Source organism: Ixodes scapularis, unplaced genomic scaffold (genome assembly GCF_016920785.2).
Source record: "Ixodes scapularis isolate PalLabHiFi unplaced genomic scaffold, ASM1692078v2 PGA_scaffold9__187_contigs__length_104089568, whole genome shotgun sequence".
NCBI lineage: Eukaryota > Metazoa > Arthropoda > Arachnida > Ixodida > Ixodidae > Ixodes > Ixodes scapularis.
This window is the reverse complement of record NW_024609884.1, coordinates 20,629,553-20,638,010: the sequence shown is the minus strand read 5'-3', so window position 1 is coordinate 20,638,010 and position 8,458 is coordinate 20,629,553. Positions and strand designations below refer to the sequence as shown.

Here is an 8,458-nt window from a genome sequence, read left to right as displayed (position 1 = left end):
GGGTTTAGCTCCATTTGCCATTCGTCGCACCAATGTTTGATTTTGAGCAGATTATCGTTTAGATTAACTTGATATTGTGGAGTTTCGATTTTGTTGTACAAAACACAATCATCAGCAAACAATTTCATTGGGACTGACATACCACGGCGGATGTCGCCTGTGAACAATAAAAATTTTACACACTTACGCAACCCGTAAGATGAAACACAGCTAGAGCTGTGGTGCGACGTAGGAGCCGCTAAGCAGTGGTCTCCAACTCAATTGAGCGTGGGGGCCAGACAGCTCACGCCTGAAAGGTCGCGGGCCAGCGTAGAATGGGGGGGGGGAGTCTAAAAATTTTAAAGAGAGAGACGTTGTGCCTTATGCTTTTCGTAAACTCACAGTTTTGTCAGTGAAATCTTTATATTTGATCTGTTCATATGACTAATTTGGGAACTGGCCTCATGTGATAACCAGGAAAAAGGCTCGAGGTACACCTAAACACTTCTTTTGAGTTGTGAATGCGAAAGAATGAACGTCGCTCTTGCGAGTGTCCTCGTGACGTGGCCGCGCTGCGCTGACATCGTCCGGGCCGCCGCTCTCGGCCGATTCCTTTCCCGCGCGCTGGCGGTCTGTCCGAGCGCACAAGCCGATTCCTTGTACCGGCGCGCTGGCGGCGCGGACACGCAGCGCCATGGGGAAGCGGTCGTCAAAACTGACGCGCAGCGACCTATGGAAGCCTCGTTCCTTGAAACCACGACGCGCGTCAGCCAATGGGACCGAAGCCGAAATCTGATGGATTTCGGCTTCACTGCGCTCCATTGGGAGCGTGGAAACTAGGCGCCGTTTGGATAGGCTTTTTGTGTGGCTTCAAAGCTGGGAGCCGTCAGATCGCGGCTTCACTTGGAGAAAGGAGTTGAGGTGCCGTTTAGCGCGGCTTCAAAGCTGATGACGTCGGCTCGCTCCATGGGACAGTTAATGCTTTCGCATTAATAAAATGACACCGCCACGCCAACGTCCCGGCATTTTTCATGGAACAGGAGAGCAAGTATATCGTCGTTCCCGTTACTCAATTCACGCAGGATTTAACCAACCCCAACATGTATCTAAAAAAAGCAGTCAGTTAATTTGACAGTTCTTGCTTTCCTAGCGTTTTTTATTACAATACTCTGAACAAATACGTGTCTTTTAATGGGGATATCTTTTGAAGGCGAGAATCGCGAGCTCGTAGCTTTATCTTTGGCAGTTGCTCCTGTTGATCGAGAGTTCGCGCAATCGAGATACATCCTTGAACGAACAACTCACGCTTGCAGCCTTGTAGCGGAATTGTTGTACATTACAAAAAACTGAGAAGCAAAAAAATAAAGCGAAACCAAGTGCAAATGAACACAGATCAGTATACACAATGTGAATACGTTAAAAGAGCAGAGCTACTTCTTGAGGGAAAATGAATAGACGAGATGAGATCACTATGGCGCATGCCGTTTCTAGCGCTCGAGATATGGGAACCGAGACTCGCAGCCGGTTGCCTGCGGGCCGCATGCGGCCCGCGGGCCGCGTGTTTGAGACTCCTGCGCTAAGGTATAATTTTTGGGAGCAGATGGACTGAATGAACGGTAAAGGTGCGAGCGCGCCCCATAGAGTCCGCATCGGTGTTTTGCATGAAACCGAGTAACACACCGAACGAAAACTCCATAGCGTTTTGAAACCAATGAAGGCTGTATTGAGTAGAGAGCATTTCAGCTGTCTGCGTAAGAGGGGAGCGTGTTTTAGTACGTCACTTCGGTACAAATAGTTACACGAGCTAAACGAAAAGCGCCGAATAAACAGGGACAAGAAAGTAGACAAGACGAAGTACCCTCTAAAATGAAGGTTTATTAAAATAAACACAGACTATTATTACAATCTTTTTGGCTATTCGTTTAGAAAATAAAACACTGTTTGCTTGCCTTCTCTTCCTCTCTGATTTAGAATGCATACTAAAATTTTAAGGCAGTTTTACCTGCGTATCGCTCGAGAATTGTTGTTTCAGCTAATTCTGGGTCACATGAGCACCTATACCAGTGCACTGCCAGATTGCCCGGCGGGGACTGTTTTACTGACCATGCATGTCATCTTGCTACCATGGATGACCATGCACGTTATCTTGGCTGCTTGGTATCTTGTTATAAGCGGCCCGTGGAATGTTTGAGCGGAGTGCCGCAAATCGCCCGCGTCGGTATGGAGTGCGGTCAACGGCGCGAAACCGCGAAGTGTCCCACTTACAGCTATCGCTTTAATATCGCTGTGATATCGCTGTAAAACAAAATTGGGCCTAGCACACTACCCTGAGGTACTCCTGAGGCCACAAGAGCGAGCCCAGACCAGTGTTGGACAAAACACTCGATAAAAGTATTTAAGTTACCTACTGACACGGTCATGCCTGGTTACGTTTTGGAAACGGCTGCTCTTATGTGCATGTGGTGTCACTGAATCGAATCCGCCGCCCTTCACTAAGGCAGAAAGCGAAGAAGTTTTGTTAAGTGTTCACATGATTGTCAAAAGAACTTGAAACCGGACAAAGCGCTCTGATGGACCAAGTAAAAGTACTCGGAGAAAAATAGACGCAAACGGACATACTCGCATCTAGTCTTTCCTCCCGAGTCACAAACCTCGAAGCTGAGCTGGTTTCATTGAAGTTAAATCCTGCGCCGGTTTGTGCTGATGGTGATAGAACCAAAGTCTCTGAATCTCAGCTGAGGCAGCTAGAAGCACGCTGCGACGCCGCAAAAAGTCGTTGGCGCAGGTGTGTAACTTGCTGTTTTATGGACTTCCTGACAAGGCAACGGAAACCTGGGCCGAATCAGAGCAGCTCGTCCGCTCTGTGTGCACTGAAAAACTTAGTATTGAGTTGGACGGTCTTGTCATAAAGAGATCGCCTTGGTTTTTCAGTCCCAAAAAACAAAGACCAATCATCGCAAAGTTTTGTTTCTTCAAAAAGATACAAACCGTTCTTTCGGCCGGTTTCAAACGGAAGGGCACTATCTATTGGCGAAGACTTTCCGGCAAACGTACGCGTTGCCAGAAGGGAACTGCTTGCATTTGTGAAACCAAAGAAGTGTCGGGCTGCGATTTGATAACCTATACACGGATGAAAATTATTTCGTTTATGATTATACTAACCAACGTGTCATTCCTCGGAGCGAATACTGTATTTACTCGAGTAATAGCCGCACTGTTTATGAAGAAAACCTGAGGGTTCGCTTTTTTGCGGAGCACGCAGGTTGCCAATCACCGCGAGCCGATTTTGTTCTTCTATACTTCGTTTCAGCTTCGGTCCGAGCGCGGCCGATGTTATGAGCCGAAGGGCCAATCAAACTGCGAAGAAGGCACAACGTCCTGGCATGCTCTCTGCAGTTGATAGGACCAGCCGGTATTCGCCGTCTCTCTGTGCGTGCTCCTCCGCCGGCTAGTCTTATCAAGCGCAGAGAGCACGCCATGACGCTGCGCTTTCTGCGGTGTTTGATTGGCCCTGCGGCTCATTACATCGGCCGCGCTCGGACCGAAGCTGAAACGAAGTATAACCGAAACGTGGCTGACCCCCGAGGTTCCTGACTTTGAAATATTTCCGTCCAACATTAATTATGCAATGTACAGACGCGATATGATTAACAGAGGGGCGGAGGAGTACTGATAGCGATAAACAACCGCTTGTCATCATCGTTAGTGGTTACAGCAACTGGCTTGGAGGTGGCTTGCCCTTCAAGAAATGTCTGCGCGACTACTAACCCGCAAAACAGTCGAAGAGCCAATCTCTGTGATCTACGAAATCAGCTCTGCGAATGATGAGGCGGAACATCTGTTTAGAGCTGAAAATTAAGGCTGCCCTGTAGCATTACGCAATGCAAGCATGATGCTTTGCATTGTGTAATGCCACAGCGCAGACTTCATTTTTAGGTCTAAACGAATGTTCCGCCTCATCATTCGCTGAGCTGATTTTGTAGATTGCAGATGTTGGCTCTTTGATTGTTTTGCGGGTATGTAGACACGCGGGCATTTCTTAGAGTGTGGATTCATATTTCATCATACAGATACTGCTTGGCCTTTGTTACAGACCACCAGCCATGAGTATAGAGACTTTGTTCCTTTATTACACGAGTGTCTTAGCAACTTATCTTCAAAATTTCCCAAAGGAACTCCTGTACTTCTCAGTGATTTTAACTATCCCGCCATTATTTGGGACACGTTATCCAACAGCAATAATGAATCAAAACATTTATGGATATGTGTTGACATTTCAACCTCAAACAGCTCATTAATCAATCAACAGGAATCACTGCGCAGAGCAGCAACATACTGGACCCTTGACTTTCTACAGATCCTAGTATTATTAATAATCTTTCATTATTTCCTGGGCTCAGTGATCACACCATAGCACAATTTAACTTTTCCTTCTTATTAAACGCAAATGCCTTCACCAGATAATAAAGCTGAGTACGCTTCAATTAACACTGAATTAGAAATATTTTACGAGCAATTTGTCAAACATTTCGCTTGCGCGTAGTTGAACAAAACTGGATCCAAATTAAGAACAGCTAGGTTATCCTTTTAAGCCCAGAAATATGTACCCCTGGTTAACATTTAAACCGACGGACACAACTGTTTACTAAAGCAATTAAGAGAATAGGCAACAAAAAGGAGAGGTTATTTAAGAGAGTTAAGCTATCATCCACCAATAAGGAGGTACGGAATAAATATGAAAATGGGAAAAATTATACAGACAAGAAATTGCAAACGCTAAATCGAAATTTCATGAAAAAGACAGTAATAAAAGTATGGTCCGACAATCCCAAACAGTTCTGGAATATGATCAATCCTAAACCTCTCACCCTCTCACTTTCACAAACATAAAACAACTGGATTTAACTGACAAGCAGTGTGCTTATTGCCTAAATAAATATTTTTGTTTTGTATCTACCAACAAAAACCTTAATACTGTTCCGGTGCTTCATATTCCTAATCACCCACAAATGGAAGCGATTACTATCAACCCGTTCGGTGTCTTAAAAATCATCGAAAATCTGAAACTTACCTTAAATACAAGGAATGGCCTCATCTATTCCAAGATACTATTCAACACGAAACACATATCATATCTCTATTTGTCTGACATTTTCCGTGAATCCCTTGCTTCTGGTTACATTCCCCTTGACTGGAAAATCTTCCGTGTCATCCCTATACATAAGTCCGAAGACCGAAATTCACCTCTTAATTATTGTCCCATATCGCTAATTAGTATCCCATCTAAAATTATTGAAGACATCATATTTTCAAATGTCATAAAATATATTGAGTCCAATAACCTTCGCAACGTTAATCAACATGCATTTAGGAAAGGACTATCATGTGAAACGCAACTCCTAGAATTCGTACATAACATTCACTCTAACCTTGAACATAAAAACAAGTCGATGCCATCTTGACTTTGCAAAAGCCTTCAAGAGAATCTCATACTCGTCTCCTTACCAAACTTCACCACTTTAAAATTAATCCTCTTATCATCGCCTGGATATCAGAATTCACGTAACATCAGGCGTCCCTAGGGGTTGCGTACTCGGACCACTTCTTTTTCTAATCTACATTGATGATCTCCCTCTTTGTGTCTCTTCCATTATCCGCCTTTTCGCAGTTGACTGCGTAATTTATCGCACAATCATGAATAGTGACGATCATTCGTCCCTGCAAACCGACTTATCATCCATTGCTCACTGGTGTGACAAGTGGCAGCTGTCTCTGAACTTAGATAAATGCAATGTGCTAACCTTTTCTCGTATTTTATCACTGTCCTTTTACACCTACAATATTAACGACACAGTACTCAGTAGTGCTTCATCCTACAAATATCTTGGTCTTCATATAACAAGCGTTTTGCCGTAGCGGGGTCAAATATACAACTTGTCATTTTCTTCTATTTTTATTTTCTTCACACTGAAGTCTGCATTGTTGTCGTGGGTCGTTTCCCGTTCTGCGTTGCGCCTCAGTGCGGCAATCTTTACTTCCGTAGAGCAACCCCTTTTGTTTGAGGATTTTTGGCGGGAAACTCTAGGGGAAAAAAGGCGTCTTTGGGAAGGCGAGGGAGAAAACTTTCATTGTACGAACTTTGGGGTGAATTATGAATCACAATTGGCACAAAAGCGATGTTTTCACGAGTTCAATTCAAGTCATCGGAGCTTATCGGAGTTAGCAACAGGATTTGATTGCTCGAAAGAATGTTCAAGTTTGTTCATGCCACGCCCACGCTACTTCATACCGAAGAACTCGGAAAATGGTGGAATGTCAAATATGCATTTGATATAATGAGTACGAGATACTCAGAAATGTAATTAAAATATAGTATCAAATACTCTCGATGAGAAGTATTCGCAAGATACCGAGATACTTTAAAAAGTATTTGAAATGAAGTATCTTGAGTAGAGTAATTGAGATAGGCACAAGCATGGCCCAGACACACAGCCTCCAGACTCCACAAAGTGTACTCTGGATGACAGATATGAGCGAAACCAGTTTGCAATCTTTGGGTTCCTAAATAGGGCTTCAATTTTAAGTAATAATTTATAATGAGACACTTTATCGAAAGCCTTTGCTAAGTCTAAGAATATTATGTCCGTTTGAGCACGGTTATTTATGGTTTGGGAAAGATCATGCAATGTTTTAATGAGATGGGTTGCTGTAGAAAGAGATTTACAGAATTCGTGTTGATACTGATACAAAATATCGTAATTGTTAATAAACGCTAAAGGATGTTTCTAAACAATGTGTTTGAGAAGTTTTGAAAATGTAGTAATGAGAGATATAGGGCGGTAATTATCCACAAAAGAAGCCGATTCTCCTTCGTGTACAGGAATAATTTTGCAATCTTCCAGGGTTTTGGTACAGAGTCATTATTTATCAAGGATTGAAATAAAAAAAAAAAGTGCTCCATTCAACTTAACGCTTTAAAAATATATTTGAAATTCCGTCAGGACCGGAACTTTTCTTAATGTCAATATTAAGTAAGAGGTTTAGAACTCCCTGCTCTTAAATTATTAAATCATTAACTGGAGGATAATCAAAAAAAAATATATCCCTGCTGGAAAAGCTGTGCTGTCATGAGTAAGCACTGATGAAAAGAAATAATTAAGTGCCTCGGCTCGTTGCTGACTGTTATCGGGAGCACATTCCTTCTTGGGGATTAACATATCGCCAAAATTTAGCTTGGGCTTCAGTGAGAAATTTTTCATTTGAATTTATAACGACTCTTTTCAGTTCGTGACTCAGGGTCTCAAGTGCCATCTATGCATAGCTCTGTATCGTCACTTGCACTCTAAGAAATGCCTGCGCTTCCACTTACCCACAAAACACTTAAAGAGCCAATCTCTGAGATCTATGAAATCAGCTCAGCGAATAATGAGGTGGAACATCCGTTTAGACCTCAAAATGAAGTCTGCGCTGTGGTATTACGCAATAGAAGCATGACGCTTTGCATTGCGTAATGCCACAACGCAGACTTCATTTTTAGGTCTAAACGGATGTTCCGCCTCATCGTTCGCCGAGCTGATTTCATAGATCGCACAGATTGGCTCTTTAAGTGTTTTGCGGATAAGTAGACGCGTTGGCATTTTTTAACGTGTGGTTTAAATGCGTCCGTTTTCCGACGACGCTAATTAGCTTTCGTTTGATATGTATAACTACCCTAGTAATCCAAGGGTTAGTCTTGTCGTTTTGAAACGGGTAGGCACGAGTGAATTAAATGAGTGACCTGTGACATCAGCGAAAAAATCCCACAAAGCATCGGTAGTAGCACTTGACTGACAGAGCAATTAAAAGTCATCAAATGATCGTTCAAGGTAATCTAAAATACTAACACCTTCTGCTGCCTCAAAATTAAAAAAAAAATAAAAGAAGAAAGAATAATTTTTCTGCCAAGGACGATTATGCGTGCCAGGGCACGAACAAGTTCAACGTCGTAATTGTCATTTTAACGTGAAACGTTCTTTGGCTTGCCAGATTTAGTGAAGCCCGAAAAATCGACCGCGAAGCTCGACGCTGATTGACTGGTGGAAAGGTCACGTGATCATCAATGATTGGCTGACTCCGGTGAGTATTGGAGATTCTGGAAAACCGCCAGGCTTTAAAACCCGACCAGCGCGAGTATCTTCACTCCAGGAGCTGCTATCAAGTTTCTATGCTACGTGTTTATCTGATTAAGAGCGCCGTGAGCGTAGGCGCCGGGCTCGGTAACCTTCCGGAGCGATACCAACACAATTGCCCAGCAGTTGGCTACATATTTTATGACCCGAGATTCCTTCAAAAAGTCCACATTACGAGATTTAAACAAACAAATAATATTAATATTATTGATATTTATTTTCGAGTGTCCAAAAACCACCCGAAGGGCTTCACTTTGATACACCATGAACGAGTAAACGCCAAATTGACACCCAGAAAAAATAAAACACAC

The 8,458-nt window shown here is 43.1% G+C and overlaps 1 long non-coding RNA gene across 1 annotated transcript; it reads right to left on the bottom strand.

The window, feature by feature from the left end:
* Positions 1–2: 2 nt before the first annotated feature.
* On the bottom strand, positions 3–5,616 carry LOC120846142. The gene is made up of 3 exons (XR_005716968.3): positions 5,409–5,616; positions 5,051–5,193; positions 3–289 (listed from the first exon to the last, which is right to left on the bottom strand). It is a non-coding gene; the product is annotated as an uncharacterized LOC120846142 (long non-coding RNA).
* Positions 5,617–8,458: the final 2,842 nt, after the last annotated feature.